Source organism: Macaca fascicularis, chromosome 14, assembly GCF_037993035.2.
Source record: "Macaca fascicularis isolate 582-1 chromosome 14, T2T-MFA8v1.1".
NCBI lineage: Eukaryota > Metazoa > Chordata > Mammalia > Primates > Cercopithecidae > Macaca > Macaca fascicularis.
The window spans coordinates 26,950,228-26,971,507 of NC_088388.1; the positions used below are offsets into that span (position 1 = coordinate 26,950,228).

Sequence of the window (21,280 nt, forward strand, 5' to 3'; positions counted from 1 at the left end):
TATTTTTTCCTCCTATATTTTGAAATAGTTTAAACAATGTTTTTTGAAGTTTGATAGAATTTTATTTTCGAATGACTTTAAATTTGTGATTACATTTTTAATTTATTCTGTGAATATTGGCCTACTCAATTTTTCTACCTGATTTTAGGTCACTTTTTAAAATATAGATTATCTTATTAAATTGTCCATTTTATCTAGATGACCACATTTATTGGTAAACAGTTATATATATAAATATATATATACGTATATAGTATTATTTTATTAATTTAAATAAATTGTGAAAGAAATACTTATACATATACCTGTGTTTCCATCCTGATGCATGTTCGTATGTATGTGTTTTTCTATATGAAGGAATAATACTGAGCATATTGTTCTATAACTTGCTAATTTGCAACATGCCTCAATTTATGATATGCTCCCACATCTTTCCATGTCAATTCATGCAGATTTCTTTCATTTTATAATAATTAAGATAATTTACTTTCATGGTGCATAGACCATATGGAGTAGAAATTCTAGATAAGACAATTATTGTACTATTGATAGACATTTGAGTAATTCCAAATATTTTTTAGTAATAAACAATGCTAAAGTGAATTTAGTTTTGCATATTTTGTGTACAGGTGGCATTATTGTGGAACACATACCCAGAAATGCAATTATTGAGTCAAATGTTTTGCATATAAATTTTAAAAATAGTATGACATTTTCCTCAAAAAAGCCTCCAATCAGTTTGCACTCCGGTCAGCATTTCTCACCAGGACTAGATATTACCAAGCATATTCATTCCCATAATTGCCAACATGATGAGTAAAATGTGTATCTTACATATAATTGCATCTTCTTTATTTTAATTTGTAAACCTTTTACTAAGTCCCTCCATTATATGTGTTTTTCATTAACTTTTACCTTCATTTTAAAGCCACTTTATTGAGGTATAATTGAAATATGAAAAGCTGTATATATTTAACATATAGCCATTCATGAGCTTGGAGATGGGTGTAAAATAAATACACCCATGAAATTATCACCACAGTCAATGCCATAAATGCACCCATCACCTCCAAAAGTTTCTTCTAGCCCTCTTGGTTATTATTACTGTTGTTGATGTGATAAGAATACTTAACATAAGAGCTACCCACTTAGCAAGTTTTAAAGTATATAATGTAGAATTGCTAACTATAGGCACTATGCTGTACAATAGATTTTTAGGACTTATTCATCTTGCATGAGTGAAACTTCATACATTTTGACCAATAATTTGACTAGTACCACATAATCACAACAATAAGATAATGGCATAAAAATAGACATAGAATTCAATGGAACAAAATAGAAAGGCTAGAAGTAAACACATGCATATAAAAGGTAAACTAATCTTTGACAAAGATGCCAAGAAAACACAATGGGAAAAGGACAGTCTCTTCAATAGGTAGTGTTGGGAAAACTGAGTATCTACATGCAAAAGAATAGAACTGAGTTCTTATCTTACAGCAGATACAAAAATCAACTCAAAGTCAGGCGCGGTGGCTCAGGCCTGTTATCCCAGCATTCTGGGAGGCCTAGGCGGGTGGACCACGAGGCCAGGAGTTCGTGACCAGTCTGGCCAACATAGTGAAACCCTGTCTCTACTAAAAATACAAAAATTAGCCGTGTGTGGTGGTGTGCACCTGTAATCCCAGCTGCTCAGGAGGCTGAGGCAGGAGAATCGTGTGAACCCAGGAGGCAGAGGTTGCAGTGAGCTAAGATCGTGCCATTCCACTCTAGCCCAGGCGACAGAGCGAGACTATGTCCAAAGAAAACAAAAAAACAAAAGCAAACACAAAAACAAAAACAAAAAAAAACACCAACTCAAAATGGACTAAATCCTTAAATGAATGACCTGAAAATGTGAAACTCCCAGAAAAAAACACAGGGAAAGTCTTCCAACACTTTGGTTTTGCAATGACTTTTTGGATATGACAACAAAAGCATAGGCAGCAAAAGCAAAAATAGACAAATGGGACAACATCAAACTAAAAATCTTCTAAATGGAAAAAGATCATTAAAATATAGACTGGGCGTGGTAGCTCACACCTGTAATCCCAGCACTTTGGGAGGCTGAGACGGGCAGATCATGAGGTCAAGATATTGAGGCCATCCTGGTCAACATGGTGCAACCCCATCTCAACTAAAAATGCAAAAATTAGCTGGTGTGGTGGTGAGCACCTGTAGTCCCAGCTACTAGGGAGGCTGAGGCAGGAGAATCGCTTGAACCCAGAAGGCAGAGGTTGCAGTGAGCCGAGATTGTGCCACTGTACTTCAGCCTGGCAACAGAGCGAGACTCTGTTTCAGAAAATAAAGAAAGAAAGAAAGAAAGAAAGATATTTACCAGTCATTTATCTGATAAAGGATTAATAATCCAACACATATAAGAAACCTTTCTCTTTTTTATCATTACTTTTATTGAACTTTTTAAAAACTTCATGAGAAGATGAATATCTAGATGGTTAATTTTCAGCTTCTCTGCCTTATTTTAATATGTTTATTGGCTATTTTAATTTTCTTCCCTACCTATTCTTCATTAAATCATTTTTTCCTTTTTCATAAATCCTTATCCATCTTGGTTATAAGTAGATAAGGTTTAAAATTTCTGGTAGGTAGAGACAATAAACACACTGTTTTGCCACTCCCTTAAACTGTTTTTTTTAGAAGCCACGGGCTTCTAATGTTTCTGCCCCATCTCCAATTTTATTCATCCATCCTTTTTCTGGTTTTCAAATTATCTTTGCTTTGAGTCAGTGTTATTCACTGGAAAAGCAAAGTGACATACTCCTACAGAAGGACTGTCAACTCTCCAGTCACATTATGCTTCCCATCACCACCATATTATAGAAGTATCAATTAGAGGTGATGACAAGATGTTCTACCAAATGCATATTTTCTCAAAATGAAGCAGGCATATTAGAGAAAATCTTTGACAAAATGCCATTCATATTCCCATAACTCCTGTCCTTGATTTTGCACGCTAGCCAGAAAATGTTAACACATAGTCAACACTTTGAGTTGGCATGTTCCCATGTTAAATAAATCACTTTCTAAGTCAAGATTATTTTAGTTATAATTAACAGAAAATCATTTGAAAACAACTAAACAAAAACCAGGAAAACAGGGATATCTTATAGATTTCTATTGCAGGAAGCTCTCCTAAGGGTCTGCAGTCAATATTGGAAACCGCCAGCAATGAAGACAACGACTCTTCCTCTTCCTCTTTCTCTCACTTATTACTTATGTCACTGATTTATTTTTTGCATATGCTTCATTTTTCTTTCTGAGGAATCATTTTCTCTATTATCTCCGTGCCAAATAACCATTCAGATCCTGTGTGTATAAGTGCTCTATTCACTTGTAAGCTTTTCAAAGAAAAATTGCACTGGACAAAGTTAAACAGGCAAGGAAGATCTTTTTTTTTTTTTTTTTTGAGACGGAGTCTTGCTCTGTCGCCCAGGCTGGAGTGCAGTGGCCGGATCTCAGCTCACTGCAAGCTCCGCCTCCCGGGTTCACGCCATTCTCCTGCTTCAGCCTCCCAAGTAGCTGGGACTACAGGCGCCCGCCACCTCGCCCGGCTAGTGTTTTGTATTTTTTTTTAGTAGAGACGGGGTTTCACCAGGTTAGCCAGGATGGTCTCGATCTCCTGACCTTGCGATCCGCCCATCTCGGCCTCCCAAAGTGCTGGGATTACAGGCTTGAGCCACCGCGCCCGGCCAACAGGCAAGGAAGATCTTATTCAAAACTACTGTAACAAGAAATAGAGATTGAACTCAACTCCAGTGAAAGAAAAGGAGGTTTGTAGCTACTGGTGAGCTAGTGGAAAAGCACTGGAGGATGTTAGCAGGGAGATAGTTCTATGGGATTCTATTAAGCATAATGTCTAATTCCTGAGTTTACAAATGTTTTGTTCTCTGTTATTAGGTTATCCATGTATGCTAATTGGTGTCAATTAAAGTTAGGTTCCTACTCCTACTCAACAGCAACTAGGGTATGGAATATTATCTTTCCTGATGATTACATTTTGAAGGGATGGCTCTCAGGTCTTCAGAGAGGAACGTTTCTGAATTGTTAAACTGATGAGAGCCCAGGAGAAGATATGTACACATTTTATAGAGGCAGAGAGCATTTGGACAAGTTTTCTGAAGTAAATCCTCAAAGAAAAGGAAGGTGGGGCCTATAGTATGGAGGAAACCAGTCTAAACTTTAGTCAAACTGAAGGAAACATTAAGCCATCTTAGTAAAGCCCAAAGTTACAATCAGTTTTCATTTGGATTCCAAATTCAAAGGTGAGTAAAATTGATTGCCTCAGGGAAGGTTAAATGTCTAATCCACGTCCAATCAGAATTATCTGTTCAAGTAGTATAATGTGGCTTCCCAGGTAGTAGTCAGAGGCATGGGTTATAGCTAGGTAATACTGCAAACATTTATTGTACTATTGTTCTGAAAATATTGTTTATTATTTTGAATACTTAAAGCATTAAATTTATATCTCCAAGCAAACCTACGAAATGAGAACATGTAAGAAGCAAAGATACTAAGGCCGGGCACGGTGGCTCAAGCCTGTAATCCAGCACGGGCGGATCACGAGGTCAGGAGATCGAGACCATCCTGGCTAACACGGTGCATGGTGAAACCCCGTCTCTACTAAAAAATACAAAAAAAAAAAAAAAAAAAAAAAAAAAAAAAAAAAAAACCAGTCGGGCGAGGTGGCGGGCGCCTGTAGTCCCAGCTACTCAGGAGGCTGAGGCAGGAGAATGGCGTAAACCCAGGAGGCGGAGCTTGCAGTGAGCTGAGATCCGGCCACTGCACTCTAGCCTGGGCAACAGAGCGAGACTCCGTCTCAAAAAAAAAAAAAAAAAAAAAAAGAAGCAAAGATACTAATGGGCCTTAGTGTTATGCAACCAATTAACAGAATATGGACATAAAACAATATACAGTAATACTGGAAACAAGATGTAGTTTATGTATAATCTAATGAGCTACCTGAAGCTATTTTTCTATAAACAGATTTTACGTTCAGGGGTACATGTGCAGGTTTGTTATATAGATAGACTTGTGTCATGGAGGTTTCATGTAAAGATTATTATGTCACCCAGGTATTAAGCCTAGTACCCATTAGTTATGTTTCAAGATCCTCTCCCTCTTCCTGCCCCCCTCTCCAGTAGACCCCAGTGTCTGTTGTTCTCTTTATGTCCATGTGTTCTCATTATTTAGCTCCCACTTATAAGAGAATATGTAGTATTTGGTTTTCTCTTTCTGAATTAGTTTGCTAATGATAATGGCCTCCAGTTCCATTCATACTCCTGAAAGGGACATGATCTCATTCTTGTTTATGGCTGCATAGTACTCCATGGTGTACATGTATCACATTTTCTTCATCCAGTCTTCCACTGATGGGCATTTAGGTTGATTCCATGTCTTTGCTATTGTGAGTAGTGCTGCCATGAACATGATGCATGCATGTGTCTTTATGATAGAACAATTTATATTCCTTTGGGTATATACACAGTAATGGGATTGCTGGATCACACGGTAGTCCTTGTTTTAAGTTCTTTGGGGAATCTCCCCACTGCCTTCCACAATGATTGAAGTAATTTACACTCCCACAGTGTATAAGTGTCCCCTTTTCTCCACAACCTCACTAGCACCTGTTATTTTTTGAATTTTGAAATAATAGCCATTATGACTGGTTTGACTTGGTATCTCATTATAGTTTTGATTTGTGTTTCTCTAATGATCAGTGATGTGAGCTTTTAAAAAATATGTGCTTGTTGGTCACATTTATGTCTTCTTTTGAAAAATGTCTGACATGTCTTTTGCCCACTTTTTAATGGGATTGTTTGTTTTCCTCTTGTAGGTTTGTTTTCCTCTTGTAGATTTGTTTAGTTTCCTTATAGATGGTGGATATTAGACCTTTGTCAGATGCACAGTTTTGCATATATTTTCTTCTATCCTGTAGGTTGTCTGTTTACTCTGTTGGCAGTTCATTTTGCCATACAGAAACTCTTTCCTTAATTAGATACCGCTTGTCAATTTTTGCTCTTATTGCAATTGCTTTTGGCATCCTTATCATAAAATCTTTGCTTGTTCCTAAGGCCAAAATGGTATTGCCTAGATTGACTTTCATTATTTTTATAGTTTGGGATGGATATTATTTTAAGTCTTTAACCCATCTTGAGTATATTTATATATATGGTTTAAGGAAGGGGTCCAGTTCCAATCTTCTGCATATAGCTAGCCAATTATTCCAGCGCCATTTATTGAATAGGGAATCCTTTCCCTGTTATGTGTTTTGTTGATTTTTGCTGATGATCAGATGGTTGTAGCTGTGTGGCTTTATTTCTGGGCTATTTTCTTCCATTGGTCTATGTGTCTATTTTTGTATGAGTACCATGCTTTTTCAAATACTGTAACCCAGTAGTATAGTTTGAAGTTGGGTAGAATAAAGCCTCCTGCTTTGTTCTTTTAACTTAGGGTTGCCTTGGTTATTTGGGCTCTTTTTTGATTCTATATGAATTTTAAAATAGGTTTTGATAGTTCTGTGAAGAATGCCATTGGAAGGTTGATAGGAACAGCATTACATCTCTAAATTGCTTTGAGCAGGTGACCATTTTAATGACATTGATTCTTCCTGTCTATGAGCATGGAATATTTTTCTATTTGTTTGTGTCATCTCTGATTTCTTTGAGCAGTGTTTTGTAATTCTCGTTGTAGAGATATTTCATCTCCCTTGTTAGTTGTGTTCTTAGATATTTTATTTTTTTGTAGCAATAGACTGCATTCCTGATTTGGCTTTTGGCATGGATACTGTTGAGGTATAGGAATTTTAGTGATTTTTGTTCATTGATTTTGTATCCTGAAACTCTCCTAAACTTGTTTATCAGCTGAAGAAGCTTTGGGGCTGAGATTATGGAATTTTCTAGATATAGTAGAAGGTCACCTGCAAATAGGGATAGTTTGACTTTCTCTCTTCCTATTTGGATGCTGATATGGTTTGGTGGTGCCCTACCCAAATCTCATCTTGAATTCCAATGTGATGTGGAAGGGGCCTGGTGGGAAGTAATTAAATCATGGGGGCAGGTCTTTCCCATGCTGTTCTTGTGATAGTAAATAAGTCTCACAAATTTGATTGCTTTAAAAAGGGAAGTTTCCCTGCACTAGCTCTGTTCTCTTATCTGCTGCTATATGAGTCATGTCTTTCACCTTCTGCCATGATTGTGAGGCCTCCCCAGCTATGTGGAACTGTAAGTCCAATAAATCTGTTTCTTTTGTAAATTTCCTAGTATCAGGTATGTCTTTATCAGCAGCGTGAAAATGGACTAATAAAGTAAATTAGTACCAGAAGTAGGGTGCTGCTAAAAAGATACCCAAAAATTGGAAGTGACTTTGGAACTGGGTAACAGGCAGAGGTTGGAACAGTGTGGAGGACTCAGAAGAAGAGAGAAAAATGTGTGAAAGTTTGGAACCTCCTAGAGACTTGTTGAATGGTTTTGACAAAAAAGCTAATAATGATATTAATAATAAAGTCCAGGCTAAGGTGGTCTCAGATAGAGATGAGAAGCATTTTGGGAACTGGAGCAAAGGTGACTCTTGTTTTGGTTTAGCAAAGAGACTGGAGGTGTTTTGCCCCTACCCTACAGATCTGTGAAACTTTGAACTTGAGAGAGATGATTTAGGGTATCTGGTGGAAGAAATTTCTAAGGAACAAAGCATTCAAGAGTTGACTTGGGTGCTGTTAAAAGCATTCAGTTTTATAAGGGAAGCAGAGCATAAAATTTCAGACAATTTAAAGCCTAACAATGAGATACAAAATGAAAATTCCATTTTCTGACCAGAAATTGAAGCTGGCTGCAGAAATATGCATAAGGAATGAGGAGTCAGATGTTAATCCCCAAGGCAATGGGGAAAACGTCTCTAGGGCATGTCAGAGGTTTTCACAGCAGCCCTTCCCATCACAGACCTGGAGATATAGGAGGAAAAAATGGTTTTGTGGTCTCAGTCCAGGGTCCCTGTGCTCTGTGAAGCCTATGGACTTGGGGCCCTGCATCCTAGCTGCTCCAGCCATAGTTGAAAGTGGCCAACATAGAGCTCAGGCCATGGCTTCACAGGGTGCAAGCCCCAAGCCTTGGCAGCTTCCAGGTGGTGTTGAGTGTGAGTGTGCATAGAAGTCAAGAATTGAGGTTTGGGAACCTCTGCCTAGATTTCAGAGGCTATATGGAAATGCCTGTGTGCCCAGGCAGAAGTTTGCTGCAGGGGTGGGCCCTCATGGAGAACCTCTGCTAGGGCAGTACGGAAGTAAAACTTGGGGTCAGAGCCCACACATAGAGTCCCTACTAGGGCTTTGTGGAGCTGTGAGAAGAGGGCCACAATCTTCCAGACTACAGAAAGGTAGATGCACCGGCAGCCTTCACTGTACAACTGAAAGAGCCACAGACAATGCCAGCCCATGAAAGCAGCCAGGAGGGAGGCTGTACCCTGCAAAGCTACAAAGGTGGAGCTGCCCAAAGCCATGGGAGCCCACATATTGCATCAGTGTGACCTGGATTTGAGACATGGAGTCAAAGGAAAACATATTGGAGCTTTAAGATTTGACTGCCCTGCTAGATTTTGGAATTGCATGGGGTCTGTAGACCCTTTGTTTTGACCAATTTCTCCCATTTGGAATGGCTGTATTTCCCCACTACTGGGACCCTCATTGTATCTAGGAAGTAACTGACTTGCTTTCGATTTTACAGGCTCATAGGTGGCAGGGACTTGCCTTGCTTCAGATGAGACTTTGGACTGTGGACTTTTGAGTTAATGCTGAAATGAGTTAAGACTTTGGGGGACTATGAGAAAGACATGATTGGTTTTGAAATGTGAGGACATGAGATCTGGGAGGGACCAGGGTTGGAATGATATAGTTTGACTGTGTCCTCACCCAAATCTCATTTTGAATTCCCACTTGTCATGGGAAGAACCTGGTGGGAGGTAATTGAATCATGGGGGCAGATCTTTCCTGTGCTATTCCTGTGATAGTGAATAAGTCTCAGGAGATCTGATGATTTTAAAAAGGGAAGTTTTCCTGCACAAGCTCTTTTCTCTTGTCTGCCACCATGTGAGAAGTGCCTTTTGCCTTCTGCCATAGTTGTGAGGCCTCCCCAGACATGTGGAATTGTAAGTCCAATAAATATATATATATTTTTTCTTTTGGCAAATTGCCCAGTCTCAGGTATGTCTTTATCAGCAGCATGCAACAGATTAATACAGATGCTCTTGCCTGATTTTCTGGCCAGGACTTCCAGTACTATGTTGAATAGGAGTAGTGATAGAGGGCATCTTTGTCTTGTTTCCAGACAAAGATGTCCTGTCTCCCTACTCTTATTTTCAAGGGGAATTCTTCCAGCTTTTGCTCACTCAGTAAAATGTTGGCTGTTGGTTTGTCATAGATGGCTCTTATTATTTCAAGGTCTGATTCTTTATTTTACCTAATTTGTTGAGAGGTTTTAGCATGAAGAGATGTTGAACGTATAGAAATTATTTTCCATATTGAGTGAGATGATCATGTGATTTTTGTCTTTAGTTCTGTTTAAGTGATGAATCACAGTTATTGATTTTTGTATGTTGTGCCTATCTTGCATCCTAGGAATAATGCCTACTTGATCGTGGTGGATTAGCTTTTCTATGTACAGCTGGATTAAGTTTGCTAGTATTTTGTTGAGGGTTTTTATGTCAACATTCATCAAGTGTATTGGCCTAAAGTCTTCAATTTTTGCTGTGTCTCTGTCAGGTTTTGGCATCAGGATGATACTGGCCTCATGTAATTAGGTGGGGAGGAGTCCTTCCTCCTCAATTATTTAAAATAATTTCAGTAAGAATGGTACCAGGCCTTCTTTGTATATCTGATGGAATTTTGCTATGAATCCATCTGGTCCGGGGCTTTTTTTTTTTTTCATTGGTATGCTATATATTACTGATTTAATTTTAGAGTTCCTTATTGGTCAGCTCAGTGATTTAGTATCTTCTTGCTCCAATCTACAAAAGAGGTACATGTCCTGGAATTTATTCAGTTCTTCTAGATTTTCAGGTTTGTGTTCCTAGAGATATTTATAATAGTTTCTGATGTTTATCTGTATTTCTGTGAGGTCAGTGGTGAGATCCGCTTCATCATTTCTGATTGTCTTTATTTGGATCTGTTCTCCTTTGTTCTTTACTAGTCTAACCAGTAGTTTATCTAGCTTTTATTTTTTTTTTCATAAAACAGCTCTTGGCTTTGTTGTTCTTTTGAATGGGTTTTCATGTCTCAATCTCCTTCAGTTCAGCTCTGATTCTGGTTATTTCTTGTCTTCTGCTAGATTTGGGGTTACTTTTCTCTTGCTTATCTAGGCCTTTAGGTATTAGAGTAGGTTATTAATTTAAGCTCTTTTCACTTTTTGATGTGGGCATTTAGTGTTACTGTCTTCCTTCTTACTACTGCCTTACCTGTGTCACAGAGATTCTGGTATGGTGTGTCTTTGTTCTCATCAATTTCAAATGACGAATGGATTTTTGCCTTCTTTTCATTATTTACCTAAAAGTCACTCAGGAGTAGGTTGTTTAATTTTTTATTTGTATGGTTTTGAGCAATTTTCTCAGTCTTGAATTCTATTTTTATTGGTGTTCTGAGAGAGTGTTTGATATAATTTTTTTTTCCATTTGCTTATTGCTTTATGTCAAATTGTGTGACCATACTTAGAATATGTGCCACATGTAGATGAGAAGAACATATATTCTGTTGGTTTTGGGTGGGGAGTTCTGTAGATATCTATCAGATCCATTTGGTCCACTGTTGAGTTCAGGTCCTGAATATCTTTGTTAATTTTCTGCTTCAATGATCTGTCTAAAAATGTCAGTGATGTGTTGAAGTCTCTCACTATTATTTAATGGGAGTCTAAGTTTCTTTGAAGGTATCTAAGAACTTGCTTTGTGAATCTAGGTGCTCCTGTGTTGAATGAGTGAATATATATTTAGGATAGTAAGGTCTTCTTGTTGAATTGACACCATTACCATCATGTAATGCTCTTTGTCTTTTTAAATATTTGTTGGTTTAAAAGTCTGTTTTGTCTGAAATTAGGATTGTAACCTTTGCTGTTTTCTATTTTCCATTAGCTTGGTAGATTTTTCCCCATTCCTTCATTTTGTGCCTCCTGGTGCCATTGCATGTGAGATGAGTTTCTTCAAAAAACATACCATTGAGTCTTGCTTCTTTAACCAGCTTGCCACTCTATGCCTTTTAGCTGGCATATTTATCTCATTTACATTCATAATTAATACTGATATGTGTGGATTTGACCCTGTCATCATTTTAGCTTTTTACTATGCTGACTTGTGTGTGTTGTGACTTTTTCATGTCACTATTCTGTGTTCTTAAGTGTATTTTTGTGGTGGCTGGTAATGGTCATACCTTCTCATTTAGTGTTTCTATCAGAGGCTCTAGTAAGTCAGGTCTGTTAGTAATAAATATCTTCAGCATTTGCTTGTCCATAGACTGAAGAAAATTTGGCACATATACACCATGGAATACTATGCAGCCATAAAATGGATGATTTCATGTCCTTTGCAGGGACATGGATGAAGATGGAAACCATTGTTCTCAGCAAACTAACACAAGAACACAAAACCAAACACCACATGTTCTCACTCATAAGTGGGAGTTGAAAAATGAGAACACATGGACACATGGAGGGGAACATCACACACCGGGACCTGTCGGGGGATGGGGGGGCTAGGGAGGGATAACATTAGAATAAATACCTAATGTAGGTGACGGGTTGATGGGTGCAGCAAACCACCATGGCACATGTATACCTATGTAACAAACCTGCACGTTCTGCACATGTGCCCCAGAACTTAAAGTATAATAATAATAATAAAAGATACATAGTACTGATCTATGCTACAACATAAATTAATCTTGATAATATTATACTGAGTGAAAGAAGGCAGTGATAAAGGATAATATGTTGAATATGTTGTATGATTCCATTTATGTGAAATGCCCAAAATGAGTAGGTCTATAGAGACAGAAAGTAGATTGTTGGTTGCCTAGGGCTAAGAGGATGGCATAACTGGGGAGGGATGATTGCAAATAGGTAAGTGGTTTCTTTTGGGGATGATAGAAATGTTTTAAAATTGATTATGGTGAGGGTTGGACAACTCCATGAATATGCTAAAAGCTATTAAATTGTACACTTTAAGTGGGTTAATTGTATGTGGATTATATCTCAATAAAGCTGTTTAAAAATTATGACATTTATGAAAGTATTAGAAATTTGAACATTGGATATATGATGGCAATAAGTTGTTGATATTTTAGCTGACATGGCCAGGTTGGGTGCCCGAGAGAGGCCAGAAGATCAGAGGCTGCTTGAGGGGTCTTTCTCTGTCTCATGAGCAAGACTACCCTGAAGAGTTCAGGTCTGACCGTTCTGCTGGGGCTAAAGTCTCCCACAGAAGCAACTTGAGCCTAGGAGGATGGGCGACCCTGGCCATGCTCGACTATAGATGCTCCTGCACCAAATTCTCTGTGCTCCACTCTGGTTGGCGTTTTGCCCCTACCATTTCTCTAAGCAACTTTCCCTGCCAACTCAAGTTTCCTTGATGGTTGAGTGGTCACGTCAAGGGGATTCCAGAGGCCTGTGGTGAGAGTGGCTTCCTCCTTGCCTGTTCAACTTACCGCCTCCACAGGAATTGTTGGGGGCCAGGAATAAATCCTGATGTGTGGTAGCCCCGTGAAGTGTTCCCAGCTTCCTCCCACTTCAGCCCAGCCTGTGTTTCTTTCCTCCATCCACTTTCAATGCCTTCCTTCTGAAGATCTGCTAAGAGCACACTAGTCTTCTGTTGCCCTGGTTCATTGGTGGGAGATGTTCCTCCTGGCTGAATCTAGTCAAACATTTTGGAGCAGGTATCACCTCCCCGCTTTTCAACTTAATTTATCTGGGATTATATGTCTGTAATATTGAAACTCTGAAGTTTATACTCCTTAGAATGTTATATAGTAAACATATGAATATATTTACCAGTCATTCTTTTAATAAATGTTTACTGAAACATTCACATAGATCAGAAACCAAAAAATTACTACCCAAAGAAAATTTTAAAACAATGTGAAAAGACAAAATTACAGAGATGCCCAGAGTGCTATGGAAATAAAATGAAGGTCTACCTAATCTAGCTGGAGGGAGAAAAGAGGAAAAACAAGTTTGCTAAAAAAGCTAACCCTTAGACTGAATATGTCTTAAGAACATGAGGAAGAGTATTACATACAGACGGTATAAAGTGAGTAAAGAGACAACATATAAGCATTGGGAATTATGAAAGTTACTTATAAAAAATTAAATTCTAAATTAAGAAGTTTGAGAAATGAGACTGTAGAAGTAAGCTCTTATATATCATATTTTAAAATTTGATTTTTTTACACACAAATCTTATCACAGAAGCTCTTATATATCATATTTAAAAATTTGAATTTTGTACACACAAATCCTACCATGTAATGTCCATTTGTAACAACCTGCATTGACTCCTGCAGTTCTTCCAAATGTTTTCATCATGGTATACACTGAAAGTAGTAACATTCAAGTAGCACCCCGAGAAAAAAAGAAAAGGCTGCTTTCTCATTCCTTTCCTCTGTCCCACCTCAGGGCTCTATCCAACTGTAGCAAGGATACAATTTGGCACAATAATCGCAGCTGTCCAGTGAAAGGCGTTGGAATGCCGTTGCACGGAGTGAAGATGGGTGGCTACAAACCTGAAAGCAGGGAGAAAAGTTTGGAGCAACCTAATGGCTTCTAAGAGCTGCACTTAGAAGCTGAGAAGGAAGAGTAAGAGAAGTAGTGAACGTAAGGGTAGAGACATGGATACTTTCAAGAAATATTTAGGAGATAAACTTGACAGGGCTTCATGAGTGATGACAAGGCAGAATGAAGAACAGAAGTGAGTCCAGGATGACTCCACCTTATCATGTATTAGCAATGCTAGCATATTTTTACATAGCAGGACTATAGTTTTCTCACATTTTATGTAGATAGGGTGATGCAACGTATAGTAGAAAAGGGAAATGTCAGGAAAAAAAAAAAAGATAGGCAGAAAAACGAAAACAAAAAACAGACCATGGGGGGAAAATCTAAGGCCTTAAAATATAAAGGCTATTCATGGGGCAACAATACATTCCAAAAGTTTAAAGTGGAAGAAAATGAGGCTCAAAAGGTAGATTTGGCCCACTTAGTTGAAAGTCAAAAAAATGCTACTAAGGAAATAATCAAATAGGGGTGGTGAGACTATTAGACACCTTAAGAAGTAGAATCATAAGTAACTTTGTTTCTACGTTGGATTGAGCAAATGTCTAGAATTCTCAGACAATTAGAAAGCAGTAGGTAAGTCCAGAGGTTCAGATTATATAATTAAATTAATATGTAAATAAGCCAGTTTCTCTCTCCCTCTTCCTCTTCCCTCCTTTCCTCCTTTCCTCTCTCTTTCAGTCTCTCCCTCCTTCCCTCTCCCTCTTTTCTCTCCCCCTCCCCCTCTCTCTTCTCCTCTGTTTCTCTTTCTCTCTCTCTCCTCCCTCCCTCCTTTCCCCCCTCATTCTACTTTCATCTGAGTTGGCTACATGTCACACATACTGTTTTCATATAGCAGCAACATAACTCCTGATGCCTGGTTCCTTAATAACTTCAATCTTAGAAGCAAAGAGATCTTTCCTCTGTGTGTAGAGTCACCCTCAAAATAAGCATACATGTCATTGTAAGAGTTACTCTCATTTTCTCTACTTCCCTTGTGCATAGACTTCAAACAATTCATAGATCAGTATAGTTCTGCAGACCTCACTTTGAATAACACTAGGTCTAGTGATCTTCCAACATTTTAAAAACCATCAAACCCAACACTGAACTTCTCTGAATGTAGTGGGAGTCAGTTCTTGATATGTTTCCCTGTTCAATGTGTTGTCCAGCCTAGATGGAAACAGGGCCCTATTTATATAGTCTCACCACACCTGCTTGTATGAGAAACAAGCAGATAAAGCCTCATGAGTTGCAGTACCAAAATAAATGAGTGAGCAAAAACAGAAAGCATACCATATCTAAAATAAGTATGGTGATCACAATATATTACCCTGAATATTTTTAAAAGAGATTAATTCATCACTTAGTAAATACAAGTTTATAGGATGTTTAATATAAATAAACATTTCTATGATAAGTTACAGGAAGGTGAAGTTAATATGCATAGATTCTACCTTTATGGGGTAGATTTCTAAGAATATGACCCAGAAAATGACAATATCCAAGTATAGAGGAGTCCTCTGTGTCTTAGACCTTAGGCAAAGTCTGTGTCTTTCATGGTGAAAATACCACCTTTGGTTTTGATTTCTAGTTTCTAACTAGATATATAAATCATAAGAGTTGAGCTGCAATTGAAGTTGAGCACCGATGGTGAGCTGGAGCCTACCACGCATTTAACACTTTCCTGGACTCTTCAATTTTAGTCCTCAAAAAGGAATAATGTGACTACACCTGTAAAGACAAAGTTAATATCAGCCAATATGACCCTATGACATAACAGACAATACTTATTTTGTTACCAGTTAGAGAAAAGAGTCATAAGGGATTACCTCTGAAAAAAAGAAAAAAAAAATATTTATTTTATCTCCCTTGTATGATAGAGGTATCTTTCTTATTAGATTGCAGTAAGCCAGGAACATTTTTATTGTTGTCATTGTTTGCCGTTGTGTCCTCAGCAGCTAACACAATAATTGGCACATATAACTTGCTGAATGAAATGTTGATTGAATGAGTAAATGAGAGCAGCTTTCTTAAGAAGAAACTCTGCAGTTTTTCCCTTATTGAATCAGAAAAATACTCTATTATTTGAAAAAGAAAATAGAAAAAAATATCAAAGAGCAAGAAATATCTGTCTCCAGGACCACCATTTTTTCCACTTATTTGTAAATTTATTTTTCACATGCAAACATGATAGCTGAGCTTTCTTTTTATATTTTGTTCTAATGAATGTGAACTTTATGAAGTCTAAGTGTAGAAAACAACCACCAATCATAGATCAATGCTTAAAGCTTCTTTTATTGTTTTTCAGCTGGTGCCCTTTGCTGAAGGATATCTCCTGTGTTCTTCAGCGGCAAAAGCAGAATAAAAACATTTCATTTTATGGAAGAAATTAGACACACATCTGTTATTCCAGAACTTCCATATTAAATGCTTATCTACACAAGCCATGTCAATTAAAACTGTCTGTATGCAACAAGAAATATTTTAAGTCGTATTGATATACAACGACTGTTACAGAATTTGGCCCCCTTTTATTTTGTCTTAATGGAAAGGAAGCCTTTCATTCCTTGAGTAGTTAAAAACCTAGGTTTATCTCTGTTGTAACCAACCTCAGAAGAATTATACTAATTCATTTGGCTTTTAGATCTATTTAAATCTTGTAAAAATATAGCTTTTCACCTCTACATCCCTAGCATTGAACTTGGTGGCTATTTAATAAATAGTTACACAGTGATTAAAGGAATGTATGAGTGAGAATAAGAAAAAAAACCTTCAAGATTCTTAAAACAAGGTGAAATTATATTTGAAAATACAGACTTTATTTGAGAATTAAACCTGATTTTTATTCTCAGTACTAACAGCTAAAATAGTAAAATTAATGAAGTTAATTTCGCTGTTGTTGTTTTTTGAGATGGAGGCTTGCTCTGTCACTGAGGCTGGAGCATAATCTCAACTCACTACAACCTCTGCCTCCTGGGTTCAAGTGATTCTCCTACCTCAGCCTCCTGAGTAGCTGGGATTATAGTTGTGTGCCACCACACCTGGCTAATTTTTATATTTTTAGTAGAGATGGGGTTTTCAACATGTTGTTCAACCTGATTTTGAACACATGACCTCAAGTGATCTGCCAGCTTCAGCCTCCCAAAGTGCTAGGATTACAGGCATAAGCCACCAAACCCAGCCAATAAAGTTAAATACTTTTGAACAAACATAGATATACACACAAATTATGTCATATCTACAGATTGCCAAATTACTACTACAAGTTGATTGTGTTTCTGGAAATGAGCTTCCAGATAAAAGATATTATAAGATATTTAACATAAATATTTAATTTTCATTAATTTTTTCAAATTTTTGATTTTACATGAAATATTTTATAGTATCTTTCATCTAGAATCTTACTCCCTAGAAGGTAAAAAAAAAAATTAAATATGTATACCTATATAATTTTAAATAAATTCATAAATGAAATTATTCCATATTAGTGCAGTTTTGTTTTGTTTGGTTGTGTCTTTGTTCCTGGATTCCTGTCTCATTTTCTTTTCCACTTTCATATCACCCTAGTCAGGGAATTAATTTCAGGTGAGATTGGGCCCATTGAGTGTGGTATGGCCATAGATGTCAGGAAATTAATTTCAACAAGTCATTCATACTTTTATTTCCATATTCACATTAGATGTCTTTCTATCTACAAATATTTAGGAAACTCCTTAATCTTCTCTGCTTCTCTTTAAGAAATATCTTTCCACCTAGATATGGTAATTTTCCTCCACTGATTGACTCTCTGCTGTTATACAACCCTGTCTAAATATCTCCCTCTTTCTCTCTCTCTCTTTTTCTCATCTTTCACTATCCATTATTATGACCCAGATTTTATGTACATTAGCCATCATTATTATGCTCCAATTATCTTATAAAAGCCCTAACTCCACTTCACGTTTGAAAATACCCTGGGATGCAAAGCTGGTTCAACATACGCAAATCAATAAACGTAATACATCACATAAACAGAACTAATGACAAAAAACACATGATTATCTCAGTAGATGCACAAAAGGCATTCAAAAAAAATCAACAGCACTTCAGGCTAAAAATTGTCAATAAACTAGGCATTGATGGAACATATCTCAAAATAGTAAGAGCTATTTATGACAAACCCATAGCCAATATCATACTCAATGGGAACAAACTGGGAGCATTCCTTTTGAAAAGTGGCACAAGACAAGTATGCCCTATCTCACCACTCCTATTCACCATAGTATTGGAAGTTCTGGCCAGGGCAATCAGGCAAGAGAAATAAATAAAGGGTATTCAACTAGGAAAAGAGGTAGTCAAATTGTCTGTGTTTGCAGATGACATGATTATATATTTAGAAAACCCCATCATCTCAGCTCACAATCTCCTTAAGCTGATAAGCAACTTCAGCAGTCTCAGGATACAAAATCAATGTGCAAAAATCACAAGCATTCCTATACACCAATAACACACGAACAGAGAGCCAAATCATGAATGAACTCCCATTCACTATTGCTACAAAGAGAACAAAATAGCTAGGAACACAACTTACTAGGGATTTGGAGGACATCTTCAAGGAGAACTACAAACCACTGCTCAAGGAAATATGAGAGAACACAAACAAATAAAAAAAATTCCATGCTCATGCATAGGAAGAATCAATATCATGAAAATGGCCATACTGCCCAAGGTAATTTATAGATTCAATGCTATCCTCATCAAGCTACCATTGACTTTCTTTACAGAATTGGAAAAAACTACTTTCATGTGGAACCAAAAAAGAGACTGCATAGCCAAGACAATCCAAAGTAAAAAGAACAAAGCTAGAGGCATCAAGCTACCTGACTTCAAACTACATTTACAAGGCTACAGTAACAAAAACAGCATGGTACTGGTACCAAAACAGATGTATAGACCAGTGGAACAGAACAGAGGCCTCGAAAATAACACCACACATCTGCAACCATCTAATCTTTGAAAAACTTGACAAAAACAAGCAATAGGGAAATGATTTCCTATTTAATAAATGGTGTTGGGAAAACTGGATAGCCATATGCAGAAAGTTGAAACTGGATCCCTTCCTTACACCCTACACAAAAATTAACTCAAGATAAATTATAGACTTAAATGTAAGACCTTAAATCATAAAAACCCTAGAAGAAAACCTAGGCAATATCATTCAGGACATAGGCATGGGCAACGACGTCATGACTAAAAGACCAAAAACAATTGTAACGAAAGCCAAAATAGACAAATGAGATCTAATTAATCTAAAGAGCTTCTGCACAGCAAAAGATACTATCATCAGAGTGAACAGACAACATACAGAATGGGAGAACACTTTGGCAATCTTTCCATCTGACAAAGGGCTAATATCCAGAATCTACAAAGAACTTAAACAAATTTAGAAGAAAAAAACAACCCCATCAAAAAGTGGGTGAAGGAAATGAACAGACACTTCTCAAAAGGAGACATTTATGCAGCCAACAAACATGAAAAAATGCTCATCATCACTAGTCATTAGAGAAATGCAAATCAAAACCACAATGAGATACTATCTCATGCCAGGTAGAATGGCAATCATTTAAAAGTCAGGAAACAACAGATGCTGGAGAGGATGTGGAGAAATAGGAACACTTTTACACTGTTGGTGGGAGTGTAGATTAGTTCAACCATTGTGGAAGACAGTGTGGCGATTCCTCAAGGATCTAGAACTAGAAATACCATTTGACCCAGCAATCTCATTAGTAGAAAGACACATGCACACGTATGTTTACTGCGGCACTATTCACAATAGCAAAGACTTGGAACCAACCCAAATGCCCATCAATGATAGACTGCATAAAGAAAATATGGCACATATAACATGGAATACTATATAGCCATAAAAAAAGATGATTTCATATCCTTTGCAGGGACATGGATGAAGCTGAAAACTATCATTCTCAGCAAACTAACACAAGAACAGAAAACCAAACATCACATGTTCTCACTCATAAGTGGGAGTTGAACAATGGGAGTTGCAGGGACATGGATGAAGCTGGAAACCATCATCCTCGGGAAACTAACACAGGAATGGAAAACCACACACCCCATGTTCTCACTCATAAGTGGGAGTTGAACAATGAGAACGCATGGACACAGGGAGGAGAATATCAAACACTGGGGCCTGTCGGGGGTGCAGAGCTAGGGGAGGGATAGCATTAGGAGAAATATGTAATGTAGATGACAGGTTGATCAGTGCAGCAAACCACCATGGCACATGTATACCTATGTAACAAACCTCCAAGTTTGGCACATGTACCCCAGAACTTAAAGTATAATAAAAAACAAAAAGTGAAAAACAAACAAAAAATACTCGCACTTTTATTCTAGTAAATGAAGAGTTTTTCTCTTTCATTTTAAGATCCTAATTTTCTACCCTCTAAATTAAGAATTCTCATGATAATTCTTATCAATAGATTCCTATTCTTATCAATAGATTCCTACTCCAATCTCTCCAACTTTTTACTTCAAATTGCCCTTGTTATATTACTTCTACTTCTGAAGTGGAGGCTAGGATTGTGTCTTATTCACATTTTATCCCCACTCCTTATTTAGTTATTCACACATTAAGAATCTCAATAATGCTTGTTAAATGAATAAAATAATAAATAAATCAGTGAATAGTCTAGATTTATCTTACAACTTTAAATACATATAGAAATTGAGCTGTTATATTGACATATGAATCTATACCTTTCCTTACTTTTTGCATTCTAAATTTACAGTTGTGCATAAAATAATGCAGATTTTAATGTGTTAAGAAATTACAAGTGATGACCATGAATAAAATAGGTAATTCAAAAATTCAGTGACCATGGTTTAAGAAAAAATAACTCTATTAATGCTTCAAGACAAGCTTTTAAAATGTTGGTTCGTTTAATAACATATTTAATAATAATTATAAAATTTATTTGAAAAATAAAAATACTAAAATAATTGAAAAATATAGAAAATATTCATTTAAAAATGAAATTATCTCTTGCATACTAAAATCTCTGTGACCTATATTTAATGTTTAACTTTTGTAATATTTGTGCATAGTACCCATATCTCTATTTCTATATCTATATGCTTTTTTTATGCACTTTACATTTCCATTGTGTACTTTATTACACACATAATATAATTGATAAGGTATTGCATTCTCCTTTTAAGGATATTAGGTTATTTTACCTTTCATACATTATATATTACATAATTAATATATGTTAGGTGTAGCCAAACAGGCATTTAAAGAAATTGCAAGAAGTGCATTAGTATTTTCTTTATTCTAAAATGAAGGTTTACAATTTTTGTTTTACATTTATTATCTAATGTATTATGGAGTGGCACTACTCAACTCATGGTCATTTTGAAATCAGTAAATTTGACTGGTCTTTTTG

General features: G+C 36.8%; 1 long non-coding RNA gene across 2 annotated transcripts in view; it reads left to right on the forward strand.

The window, feature by feature from the left end:
* Positions 1-17,268, forward strand: part of LOC102120630 (uncharacterized) — a 377,035-nt gene extending 359,767 nt beyond the window's left edge. For both annotated transcript variants that reach the window (XR_006692308.2, XR_012422759.1), the window contains one exon: positions 16,144-17,268. This is a non-coding gene — a long non-coding RNA (uncharacterized lncRNA). The remainder of the gene's footprint in view (positions 1-16,143) is intronic.
* The last annotated feature ends 4,012 nt before the right edge of the window (positions 17,269-21,280 follow it).